General features: G+C 34.4%; 1 long non-coding RNA gene across 2 annotated transcripts; it reads right to left on the reverse strand.

Moving 5' to 3' along the window:
• Positions 1-6786: 6786 nt before the first annotated feature.
• On the reverse strand, positions 6787-9886 carry LOC131647366 (uncharacterized). 2 transcript variants are annotated; one of them, XR_009297806.1, is made up of 4 exons: positions 9536-9886; positions 9123-9191; positions 8116-8206; positions 6787-7222 (listed from the first exon to the last, which is right to left on the reverse strand). It is a non-coding gene; the product is annotated as an uncharacterized LOC131647366 (long non-coding RNA). The 2 variants fall into 2 exon arrangements; XR_009297805.1 differs by having other exon boundaries at positions 6788-7222; positions 9540-9886.
• Positions 9887-13049: the final 3163 nt, after the last annotated feature.

Raw genomic sequence — 13049 nt, forward strand, 5'->3', positions numbered from 1 at the left:
ATTATCGTGACTCAGTTGTCGTGACTTTGTTGTCGTGATTCCATTATCGTGACTCAGTTGTCATGATTCCATTATCGTGACTCAGTTGTCGTGATTCCATTATCGTGACTCTGTTGTCATGACTCAGTTGTCGTGATTCCATTATCGTGACTCTGTTGTCGTGGTCTTTTCTGATTTGAGTGTCATGATTAAATCTTTAATGGCACGCTTCAACGGTCTACCTTTACACCATAACCAGGAATTTTCGAATAATAAGACAATCTCGCATTGTGATTGTACCCCAAGAATAAGAGTGCCTTAAATTCTTCTTGCCCCTTGGCCGAGTTAAAGATCATCTCTCAGAATTGGTTGTTCTGAGCCTGAAGATTTTTGACTGATTGCTCGAGATCCATTTGTGTTGAAATAAATGGCGAGAGGGAATGGGAAGCCTATTGCGGAAACTTGTTATGCAATGTTTATGAATGTAGATGCAATGTTCAAGGATCGTTAAGGAATATAATTAGCACGTTTAGAGGATGATTTGGTCGCGTCTTTGTTCGAAGAAATCTGATTCTGGGATGTTCTTCTTTGGGAATCAAGCTCACCATATCCAGTGGGTCATAGCCTCTGATTCGGAAACTTTTGAATTTGAAGGTACATGGCTAGAGGAAAATAAATCCTCTTTCCCCTTGATAGGTACAGCGTCTCTGAATTGGAAGGTATGTGGCGAGAGGAAAATAAATCTTCTTGCCCCTAGATAGGAATTCAGTCCTTGATAAGAGCACTTGAAATTGCGCGCCCTAAATTCCTAAGATCCTTGAAAGGGTCAGTTAATTATGTTATGCTTATGATGTCATGATGTCATGATGTTATGTGAATGCAGTGCATCAGGCAAAGCGTAAGATAATAAGGGTAAACAAGTCTTTTAGCAAAACCTGCAGGGAAACAAAGGTTAGTAGCAAACACAAACAAGCCACACAAGTCACACGATTTTTGGCTTAAGGCTTGCATGGAGTCTGATCAGGTGTCCCTCCCAAGGGTATTTCTATGGATAAGGAGATTTCAGCAACGGGTTCTACCAAGTGACTCAGAATTGTCAGCTCTCCTAAAGCACCCTCGAACATGATACATACATACCATGCAATGATACTTTGAGAAAGAACCTATCTGAGTTGTAGTATCGGGTAGCAACTATGCTCTCAACATACATCAAGAGTAGTCCCCCCACTACGTTCCTAAAAGTCAAGATGGGTTAAAGGTAACTAAAGGTCCTTAAGCTCCGACTCACCCACGGACATCCGCACGAACCTCCCTCATACAAGAGAAGCATGCGAACACCCATAGAGGCCTAACTTAAGCGTGAACTCTCATATTGACCAATCCTCCACATACATGAAGGAGGTCGCCATGACTATGCCACTTCCTATCTTAGGTGTTCTTGAATCCGGGTGTAGGATTCGTCCTTCAGTTAATTCCCAAAACAGCCCTGAAAAATAAAGCAAGCAAAGCAAACAAATAGAATACAATTAAGTGATCCTAAACTTTTAAGGTAACCCCTCTTTTATTCGAAAAATCCCCAGCAGAGTCGCCAGTTCTGTAATACGGTGAACTGACTTTTTTATAATCGAAATGTTGCGGTAAGCAAGAGTCGCCACCGACTTTTATTTTATCCAAATTAAATCGGAAAGGCTAAAAGAACAGGAAAAACCTTTTAAATAAAATAGGGTTCGGGGGGTAATTATGCAAAGGGAAGGTGTAAGGCACCCTTTGCATCCATGGTTTTCCATGGGCTCTTAATTGCTTTGCTCGTTTTGAAACCAAAAGTTTAGAAATGTATAGAAGATGAAGAAACAAGGACTTTAGCTCGTAAATGAGCGTAGCCTTGAAAGTGCTTAGAAAATAGTAGAAAGATGTTTTTAAACCAGAGCATGCAATTAAGGGCAAATTACCTGGTTAGATGAAAAATGTTCTTTTAGCCTTTCAGAGTAAAAGGATCTATCCTTGCCATAAGAGGGCAGGAAGCCTTTCATTTGGAGGTTGAAGGGTCATCGAAGCATCCTTTGCCATAAGACTGTCCCATGCCATAGAAGGGCAAGTAGTCTAAGGCAAGGATCAGAATAAGCCTTATTCGTAGGCAGCCAGAAGATACCTCAGCCTTTTTCCGTAGGCAACTTCCGAGGGTCAAGGTCATATTTGTGTATCGAAGGCAGCATCATTTAGGGTCGTGACCTTTTTATCTAGGCAACATGGCTGAGGTATCCTCGAATTCGAGGGACGAGGCTTATTCTGCAAAACACAAAGGCAACAGGCAACAGGCAACAAGGCAACAGAGAGGTTACCCAAAAAGCGTGCGTGTGTGCAACAATCACGCGGTTCAATTAAGTTATTTATCTTATAATTACTGACTCTAATCCAGTTTAAATTTGCACTCCCTAAATTACTAACCACGCAGTATATAAACAATTTACGGGAAGGGGGAAAATGAAACCAGCGGATCCCAACAGGGTTTGACATAAGTAATAAGAGACAAGAGATATCAGGGTTTAGGGTTACCAGTACTCGTAGCTTTGGCAGTCGACAAACCCTGAAAATTGGAAAAGAAAGAATAAACAAAAAAGGGTGAGTGCATTATCGATTCGAAGGCAAACTTTATTAACCATAAATAATGAAATTAATAAATAAAATAATAATAAAAACACTTAGCTTCGAATTTGATCTGATACGGTTGGCGGAAAGCCTCGGGAGTAACGCCGAAAAAGGCAAGGCAGAGATAGTGAAGGCAAGACAAACCCCTGATTTTAAAAGAAATTAAAATATGCTTTAAAGATAAGATACTTAGCTCTGGGTTTTTGATCAGGCGCATTGTCGGAGCGAACCATGTTGATATCCATGAAAAAGCACAAAAGAAATATAAAGTTTTCAGTGTAGGAGTGATCTTCATTAACTCTGATTAGGGCACAAGTTAGCCATGGTTAATAGAATAAATAAAGGCCAGACAAACCGTATAAGGCGAACAAAACAATTTTATGTTTAAAAACAGTTATAGATAAAATCATATAAAAAACAAGTTTTCAATTAAAAATAAATAATTATAATTTACTATAAGAAAATTAATTTAAAATAAATAAGAATATAATTAGTAATAATTGTAATAGAAAAGGAGAAGAAAAAAACATTCATGTAATTAAAAATAAAAAGAACATTAAAAAAAGTACTTAGCTCTGATCAGGTGTGGTTGACTCTTGAAGGTCCACCCCGAGATTGCAGGCTCTGAAGCGTTGGATTAATCTATGCGTGCATGCACAAGCTATGAATGTGTGCAAAACAGTCTAATGCTCACGATGGTAGTACCTCGCAAAAACAAGAAAGTGGGGCAGGTACAATATAGAGGAAGAATTGGGCGCGAAAATAAAAGCAGGATAAAATTGAAGGGAGAGCGAAAGGTTTTTTTGAAAAGAAGGCTAACAAACCTAAAATTAAATTAATTAGCCTAAAAATGAATTAATTAGTTAAAATCTAAGTTAAAGTTGATTTTAATGAATCCTAATTAACTAAATTAATCTAAATCTTATGGTTATTACCCCTAATTAACTAAGTTAATTAATTAAATCACTCGGCCAAAAAATATAATGATCTAATTAATTAAATTAACTCAATAATTATCATTAACCCAAATTGCCAATGGGTGCATGTGAGAAGAAATGATGGCCTTACGCCAACATGTTAGAGGCAAGCCCTAATTCACTAAGATTGTAATATAATCTAAACATAAAATAAATAAAAGGAAAATTGAAGAACTTATTCACGTGTGTACTGTAAGGGTGGTCTTTGGTTAATTCCATCATAGTAGCATAGTAGTACATAATGAAATAAAATAAAACTAAAAACTAAACTTAAATAGAGAAATTATATTACCTGTAACAGCAACCCTTATTTTATATGTCACAGATGTTTCAAGAATTGTCCATTTGAATCAACCGTCCCCTCATCTGGTTCACATTACAGTAAAACTCATAGAAACAAATTTCAAACATTCATCTTTCACTCTTTCACCGGCGGAGGATGCAGAGCGGCGGAGACAGTCGCGTCCTAGTGGCGGTGCGCGGTGCGGCTCGTGCGTAGGGGAGCTGTGTGCGATTTGGGCGGAAGAGGTGGCTGGTTGGTGCTGTTGCCTTTTTCATTCCGGATCCGAGCTTCTCGCACAGTGGTGGCGGCGGTGTCGCTGTTTGCTTCTTCACCTGCGAAACAAAATTCAAACAATCGGAATCAAATTGAGATGGAGCTCCGATTGGATGTATGTTAGCGATGGCGCGATGTGGCTTGCAAGGATGTTGCGATTTGAAGGAAGGCGTTGATGATATTGAGGCTTTGACGACGGTCACTTGGATCTGACGCCGTTATTGTACGTTGCTCTTGTGCGATGGCCGAAGGTGAACAACTTCGTGCGTTTGAATTGCTTTTTCGTTATTGCCAGATTGTTGTGCCTTGAGTTGTTGTTCTTCTTGTTCTAATCGTATGCTGATGCGTTGAATTCGCGATTTGCTGGTTCATCGAAGAGTTTAATCTTCTTCCTTTTTCGGATCGTATTCTGAAGAGAACAAAATAACAAGGAGGTACGCGATGTATAAAAAAGGGTTTGGGATGGTGGTAGTGTTTGACTTCTTTGGTCAACACGTGAGAAATGATTATTTGTGTGTGGGGCTTGTATGTGAAAGTTATGTCAGTATGGTAACGTGAACTGTGTGAATGGAAAAGCTTATTTACAGTATAAAAAAAACTGGTAAGATGTGTATGTGAAAAATTGTGTTCCGAGAGAATAAGGGTTCTGTGTCTATTTATAATATACAAAATTAGGTTAAACCTAATGGACCATAATTAATTAAAATAAGCAAAAGCCCAAACAAAAGAATTATTTTAATTGAGTTTTTACGATTATATTTAACCAAAAAAAACTAACGTAAAATGTAAAAAAGGTGTAGAATTTAAAATCTTTTTATTTTTTATTTTTTATGGAAAAAGTAAAAAAAACTATGAAAATTAATTGCAAATAATAAAACAATTTTTTTTGTGTTTTTAAGAAAAGGTAATTTAAAATGGAAATTAAGTTAGTAACAAATAAAATAAAAGAACTGTTAGTAGCGGGACTCGAACGCGGGACCTCGCGCTATTGTACCTTTCACGCTCAAATTCTTACCAAGTGTGCCATTTCATTTATTCGAAATAAAATGGCGTTTGTAAATATATGAGGGCAAATTTTGGGGTATGACAATCGGCAAGCTAAAGATAGAGTTGGCACTTTCTGATTTAGGGGAAAGCATAAACTTTATTCTTCTTTTGATGATAAAGATGTTTGAATATGGTGAAGTTAAGCCAACTCAGATGATCCTCACATTAACGTATTGATCCATTGTTTATCTTTATGGTGAGCTTGAAAATGTGTTAGTTAAAGTGGGTCATTTGTTATTCCCAACTAATTTTGTTATTCTAAACTTGGAGGAAGATGAAAAAATACCTCTATTTTTTGGAAGACTTTTCTTGGCAACAAGTAGAGCTTTGAAAAAATACCTCTATTTCATACAATTTTTTATCGGTTGGTCTGTTTATTTACACAGTTAGGCATATTTTTTATTGATTAACTCTTAACTTTTTTAAGTATACCTTTATAAGACATTAATTTTATGATTTGGTTTACATTACATTGTTTATAAACTTTCTGCTTTTCATTTGGTTCAAGTAAGTTTTCAAATATATATCCAAAGTTACCTCATTCAAATGTTCGAATATGTATCTCCGAAGTCATCCTTTTTGTAATAATATGTGTGGTTTATTCGGATATGTATTTTCAAAGTTTTATTTGATAGATGATAAGGCTTTAGAGGTCCAAAATGACCCAATACTTGTATAAATAGGGTGTGTCTCAACCCTTATTTGATGCACAACACACTAAAACCTGATAATGAACTCATATCCCGGCCTTGCACTTGTGTATTTCATTGGCGAGAAACCACCACTTCCATTTAGGGTCACTGAGGAAACATTCATCGGAGATCTGATATCCAAACTGAATACTCTTGTGTGCATCAACCTTGAATTGAAGACGGATAAGATTTGAATGTTATGTGGAGTATTTTTCTCCATTATGAATCATAGGATCAGATTGAAGTGGATGCAAAATTTCAAAGATCCGTTGAGGATATAATCCTTATGTTGCAATGTCTCGATGAAATGATTATGTAGTGTTGAATTTATTTTTGTGACTATCTATGTAATTATTGTTTTTAATTAATGCAGTGTTGGGTTTGCAATTGTTCCGCCATATTTCTGCTTAAGTTTTCTAGAATCAGTTATGTTCGGAGATATATCTCCGAACACACCCTTAAAAAGATTCTAGAGATGTATCTCCGAATTTTATTTAAAAATAAAATAAAATTTGATGCGTTCGGAGATGTATCTCTAAAAATAGAGAGCATTTTAGAAATTTTGCATAAAACCTGAGAGAAAGAGTAAGGATGCAATCAGAAATTGCGGCTGAAAATGGCCATTAATGGAATGTTTGGGCTTTGGCCAAGTAAGTTGTGAAAATGTACCATAACCACATGTTTAAATATCATAACTAGCAGTTAATTTCCAACAACAGTTCATGGTTAACAACGTTTGCGTTCACGAAGTATCGAGCTTTATGCTTTTTTTTTTTTCTTCGTTTCATTATCAGAAATTATTTTCTATGAATGCTTGGCCTTCAAAAGACTTTGAAGTTAAACTAAAATATAGTATACAGAATTATTAAGTGAAAAAACATAATTCAAATTAGATTTTTCAAGTTTTGAAGCTTGGCCTTCAAAAGACTTTCCTAATTAATAGTTATAATTTAGAAGATGTGAATAGAAAGACAGACAAACTTTGTCACTTTAAATTTCATTAGTAATAGAAGAGTGTTAGTAAAACGGGCCAATTGTAAGACTTACATAACAACAACACTATAGTAGCCATAGACCATGAGCATTATGGACAAGAAAAGATAAAACAGACCATTTTTCACAAAATAGTTGGTCATGAAATCGTCCTCGTTGTAGCTGATGATTGGAATAAAATGCAAAAAAGACCCCGCGGATGTGATGAATGCGAACAGATAAGGGATGGTATGGATATATGTAAGTGCAGCATATGTGATGAACATCATGAGAACGGCCAAAGCTGCAAATGAAGAAATAACTCTAGAGGGTTGAATAAATGCCATTATAACCTGCAAACAACCAAAAAGGATAAAAGAATCAATACAATTTATTATGGTGTAATGAATTTTAACAGTACAGATACAACTTCATAATTGTGTTCTGATCTGTTTACAATTTTGGTTCAAGTAAAGTAAGTTTGAAAGATTGAGTTAACAAAACTTAAACAACCAAAGACTAGACTAATTACAGAAAACAAATGAAAAATGTTCTGTAAACAATTTATCTAATTTTGTTTTGAAGAATAAATTTATTATTAAAATGACAGGGCTTGATTTTATCTTGCATGAGACAACCTCATTCAACATTTGAACTCCAAAACCAAAGCTTCTTAATGTATATTTCAATGGGATACAATTCATTACTCCCAGTGATGTATTTAGGAATTTGGGCTAGAGGTTACATATCATTTACCAAGCTTTATAACACCAAGCCCTGTCATTTGGAATCACATTTACGAACCTCTTGATTTTTATTATCATTTTGGGTAAACTTCCACAATTTGGGGTAGATCTAAACGCATACCAAATAGTACCTTGAAACACCTAAAAGACATGCCTATTCATATGAATTTGTATTCAGCCAAACAAGAAATTCTCAACAAATAATACCGACTAGCAAGCATGTTAAAATCATTAGAAAGGTGTTCGATTAGCTTAAAGCCATCATAACAAAACTTATAGTGAGATCTCAAGAAACACCTTGTTTGCAAAACTGCAAATTAGTTCCATAGAAATTGAAACACTATCAGGACAGTAACAAGCAGAACAATCAGATCCACATAAATATATGTTAATACTTTGTAGAATGGATAGGTTATATTTAAACCAACTCTTGACGATATTGACTACTACAAAGGAGAGAACAATAAGCTAGAGTACTCACAAAGAAGAATGAAGAATACCTTAATTGAAGAACCACAAAGGAGAGGACAAGAAGCTAGAGCTACAAGTGTTGCAAATCGCGCGCGGCAGAATGAGCGTTGCGATCAAGTGCTGAAATAACAAGCAAAGTTATTCATAACACCGAAATCAGTGAGCAAGTAAAATTCACAGATAAAGCACATGCAAGGACAAGCAAAAAGACTCTTAACAGAATCACAATCACAACGAGCAAACAATATTCACAGACTGAACACATGCAGGAACATGAACAAGCAAAAAGATTCTTAACTCTGGAGGGTATTATATGCCATTATAACCTCACTCACCAATATAAGCACTTTTTGTTTCTTTTCTTAAAGAAATTCTCTCTGCCTTTAAAAAACAAACATAAGCATAATGTATGTTTCTCTTCCATGAGACAACCTCACTCAACATTTGAACTCCAAAACCAAAGCTTCTTAATGTATATTTTTATGGGATACAATTCATTACTCCTAGGGTGGTGTATTTATGAATTTGGGTTAGAGGATACAGGTTATTTACCAAACTTTATAACACCAATCCCTGTCATTTGGAATCACATTTACGAACATCTCGATTTTTATTATCTTTTTGGATAAACTTTCACAATTTAAAATCAAGCACATTTAACATACATCTAAAAGCTTACCCTATCAAACCTTGAAACACCTTAAAAACAGGCCTATTCATATGAATTTATATTCAGCCAAACAAGAAATTATCAACAAATAATACCTACTAGCAGGCATGATAAAATTATATCAACAAATCATAGCCAAACTCATAAGAGACATTTCAACAAACATCTTGTTTGCAAAATTGAAGCGTAGACCATAAGAGTAACTCTATACCTTTCAAAAGCACATGAAACACTATCAACAATTAGTTCCACATAAATATAGTTATGTTAATAATTTCTAGAATGGATAGGTTATATTATATTTAATCACACTTTTCACAACATTGACTACTACAAAGGAGATGACCATAAGCTAGAGTTACTTACAAAGGAGAGGACAAGAAGCTAGAGCTGCGAGTGTTGAAAATAGAATGCAACGAGAGTTACGATCTAGAGCTGAAATAACAAGCAAACCTATTCTTAACACCAAATTCACAGTGATAAAGTAAAATTCACAGATAAAGCACATGCAGGAACAAGCAAAAAGATTCTTAACACGAAACTCACAGTGAGCAAGTAAAAAGATTCTCAACAACAAATTCACAATGAGCAATTGAAATTCACAAATCGAGCATATGAAGGAACAAGTAAAATTAAGAGTGAACAAGCAAAAACTCAGAGCGACCGTTGTAGAGGGAGAATGAACAATGGAAATTCATAATCCAAAATCAGGAACAAATAACAAGAAAATCGGACAAGTAAATGTCATACATGAAGAAGCAAACTGAAGAAGAACATACAAACCGTGAGTTGCAGAGAGAGAAGAGAACGAGAGGTTGATGGGAGTGAAAAAAGCAAAAGGAAACCCTAACGAAGTTTCTGGTTCGCAAAGGGATGAAAATCACCTGCAAGAGTTTGATAGTTATGTTGAGTTAGTTATATCACCATCCGCATTTCTAGCATTTCAGTTACAAAGTTGTTACAGCTTATTCCCTCATTCTTTAACTCTCAATGAGATTTAGTGTTACTCATTCATACACTTCTCCTTCAATGATTCTACTTTGAGTTGTGAATGCTAATCATTCCTATTCGTGTTTAATTTAGCTGATGTTAATAGAGCATACACCTTGAAAAAACCCTCACCTTCTAGTTCGTTTTCGATTTCAAAATTCTAGCTCATTTGTAGAATTCCAAAAAAATATTAAAATATTCCTACTTTATTTTTTGAGTGAAGACCCATTTTGATCCCTCACAAATATTACATGAGTCAAATTAGTCCCTCACAAAAAATTTGACCCAACTTAATCCCTTACAAAATTTAACCGAATCATATTAGTCCTTCTGCTAATATTTTTCTCAAATCGGTTTTTTTTCTAGTTTTAAACTGTGACAGGACTGCCACGTTGGACTTTATTTATTTTTCATTTTTTAAATACTAAATTGATTTTTATTTTTAATTTCATTTTTAAACAATTATAAATTAATAATATAAAAAAGCCAAAATTGTTTCTTATAAGGAGTTGAACTCAGGCCCACGTGGTTAATCTTAAACAATTCTAAATTTAAAATAAAAAATACAAAATTTGTATTAATATGGTATCGAACCTAAGTCTCTTCAGATTAAATGACAGTCAATTTAATACAATAGAAATTGATTTGTCTATTTGTAAATGATAGTCACTTTACTAACAATAGAAATTGATTTGTCTAGTTGTTATTGATAGTCACTTTATTAACCGTAGAAATTGATTTGTCTAGTTGTAAATGATAATCACTTTATTAACAATAGAAATTGATTAATCTAGTTGTAAATGATAATCACTTTACTAACAATAGAAATTGATTTGTCTTGTTGTAAATAATAGTTGCTTTACTAACAATAGAAATTGATTTTTCTAGTTGTAAATGATAGTCACTTTATTAACGATAGAAATTGATTTGTCTAGTTGTAAAGTGAAAATCATTTAACTTGAAGGGACTTGGATTTGAGACCTCATAGGTAAAATTTTATGTATAGAATTTATTAATATTAGTAGAAATCATAGAAATTACTTGTTTAAAAATTACTTTATAAGAAATAATTTTGGCTTTTTTGATATTATTCATTGATAACTGTTTAAAAATGAAATTAAAAATAAAAATTAATTTAGTATTTAAAAAAAATCTAACGTGTCAGCCCAGTCACGGTTTAGAAGTATGAAAAGAACCGGTTTAGAAGTAGAAAAAACCGATTTGAGAAAAATATTAGCAGAAGGACTAATATGATCCGGTTAAATTTTATAAGGGATTAAGTTGGGTCAATTTTTTTGTGAGGGACTAATTTGACTCGTGTAATATTTGTGAGGGACCAAAATGAGTCTTCACTCTTATTTTTTTTATTTTTGAAATTATAGATTTTTTTACAATAATGCCCCATATATGAAATGTAATAATGTATACACCACATTGCCACATGTTTGAAAAAATTTTGCTAAAATGTCACTTTTTTTCAAGGTTTTGGACGCTGAGTATTTTTTGAACCTGTTGGGGCTCGACCAGGGTTTGGCCAACCCTGAACTATGTCTTTTATTTATTTATTTATTTTATTTTAAATAATTAAATAATATTTTTCATTTATAAATATTATTAATTACTTATTTAAATTATTAATTGAATTTAATTTAATATTAAAATATTATTTTAATTATATAAATAATTAATAAAAAATTTAATTGAATTATTATTTTATAATAAACTAATTAATAAGATATTTTATTAAATAAATTAATTTAAATATAATAAATACGATGCTTCAATGGTCGATCTAGTGAAACGAGTATACCAAAAAGACATATAGGTTGGACGAGCGCATGAAGAAGATGCGTGCATGTGTAGGATCGGCCAATGGATGGCCGAGCTCATATATTTTATTAATTTTTTGTTGCCTATAAATAAGAAGGTCTTGCTCGTTTGTACTCACATCAGTTACAACCAAAGTCTTAATTTAACTCTTGAAGATGTCTTCAGGCACATTTCCAACGTTCCTAGTTATGAAGGGAGATGCAACACTTTTTTTCGGCAACAAAGTCTCCGTTAAATGATAAAACTCTGGAACACGCAGACATTCGAGCATCTTCAGAGGCACTTGATTCGCTGGCTAGACTGAAACATTCTTGACGGTGAAAAGATAAGGAGAATTGACAGGCAAGTTATGGTGTCAGGCGTAAATGGAGTAACTCTTTCCTAGAAACCAGTGAAAAATGACGATGGTGTCCTTAAGATGATGCTAGGATCAGATGATATTGTCTTTTTGGTTGTAATCTCTTAGTTATGCTTTATTTTTTCCGTGTTGTTGTTTTATTTGTGGTTGTCTTTATTTCGTTCACTTCAAATGTTGCTATTTATAATTGAAATGAAAGTTGAATTAAAAAGACATATAACATTAATATAGCCAGTTGACGGGCCTGCTACATTTGGACATTTACTCCGGATATGGCCCACTTCACGACAGATCCCATACATTCTCGTTTCCTTTTCTACGTCGTCCTTTTGATTCTAATCCGAGTACTATTTGAGCGACCTTTTTTCTTCCTCCGCATAGTCTCGTCATGACAAAGAGTAGCTCCTTTATATTGCGGCCAATTTTCCTGATGTGGGAGTACAAGGAAGCTTTCTTGGTAGACTTTAAAAACATGGTGAATCTTCAAAACGTCTGGTATGTGAATGGTGTAGTCTTGGCGTATACTTGCACATGTTGCAATAACATGGGAGCAAGGCAAATGAAACGCTTGAAATTTTCCACAAACACATGCCCATTTTCTCAGATCAACGCTGAAAGTACCAAATGGTCGACCATCGTTTTGGTTTATTCTCTCAGCCACCATAAAATAGAACCTCTCCCGGTCAAACTGCATTACATTATGACTGCTTGCTTTATTGACTTCTTCAGCCATTCCCTTGATACAATTGTCTGTAAAAGTTTGACTTGATGCCAAGCTCTTCGTCCAGTCATGGCTGCATTTACCAAATAATGCTCCCATCCGAAAATATGTAGACTGTACCAAAGATGTTATTGGAAGGTTTTGGGTTGCCTTTAGCACAGAGTTCTTTGCTTCGGCGAGGTTAGTCGTCATGTGTCGCCAGCGTTGTCCTTTGTCAAATGCCCTTGCCCACTTTTTCTAGGGAATATTATCTATCCACTCCAAAGCATCTCTATTTGCCCTTCGAATTTCGCCTCTATAATAGTTATACGCCGACTCCGTCAATGCATACCCTGTTATAAACTAATCAACATGTCAAGCATATGAAATTCAATAAATATATGTACTAGGTATA

Source organism: Vicia villosa, linkage group LG2 (genome assembly GCF_029867415.1).
Source record: "Vicia villosa cultivar HV-30 ecotype Madison, WI linkage group LG2, Vvil1.0, whole genome shotgun sequence".
Lineage (NCBI taxonomy): Eukaryota > Viridiplantae > Streptophyta > Magnoliopsida > Fabales > Fabaceae > Vicia > Vicia villosa.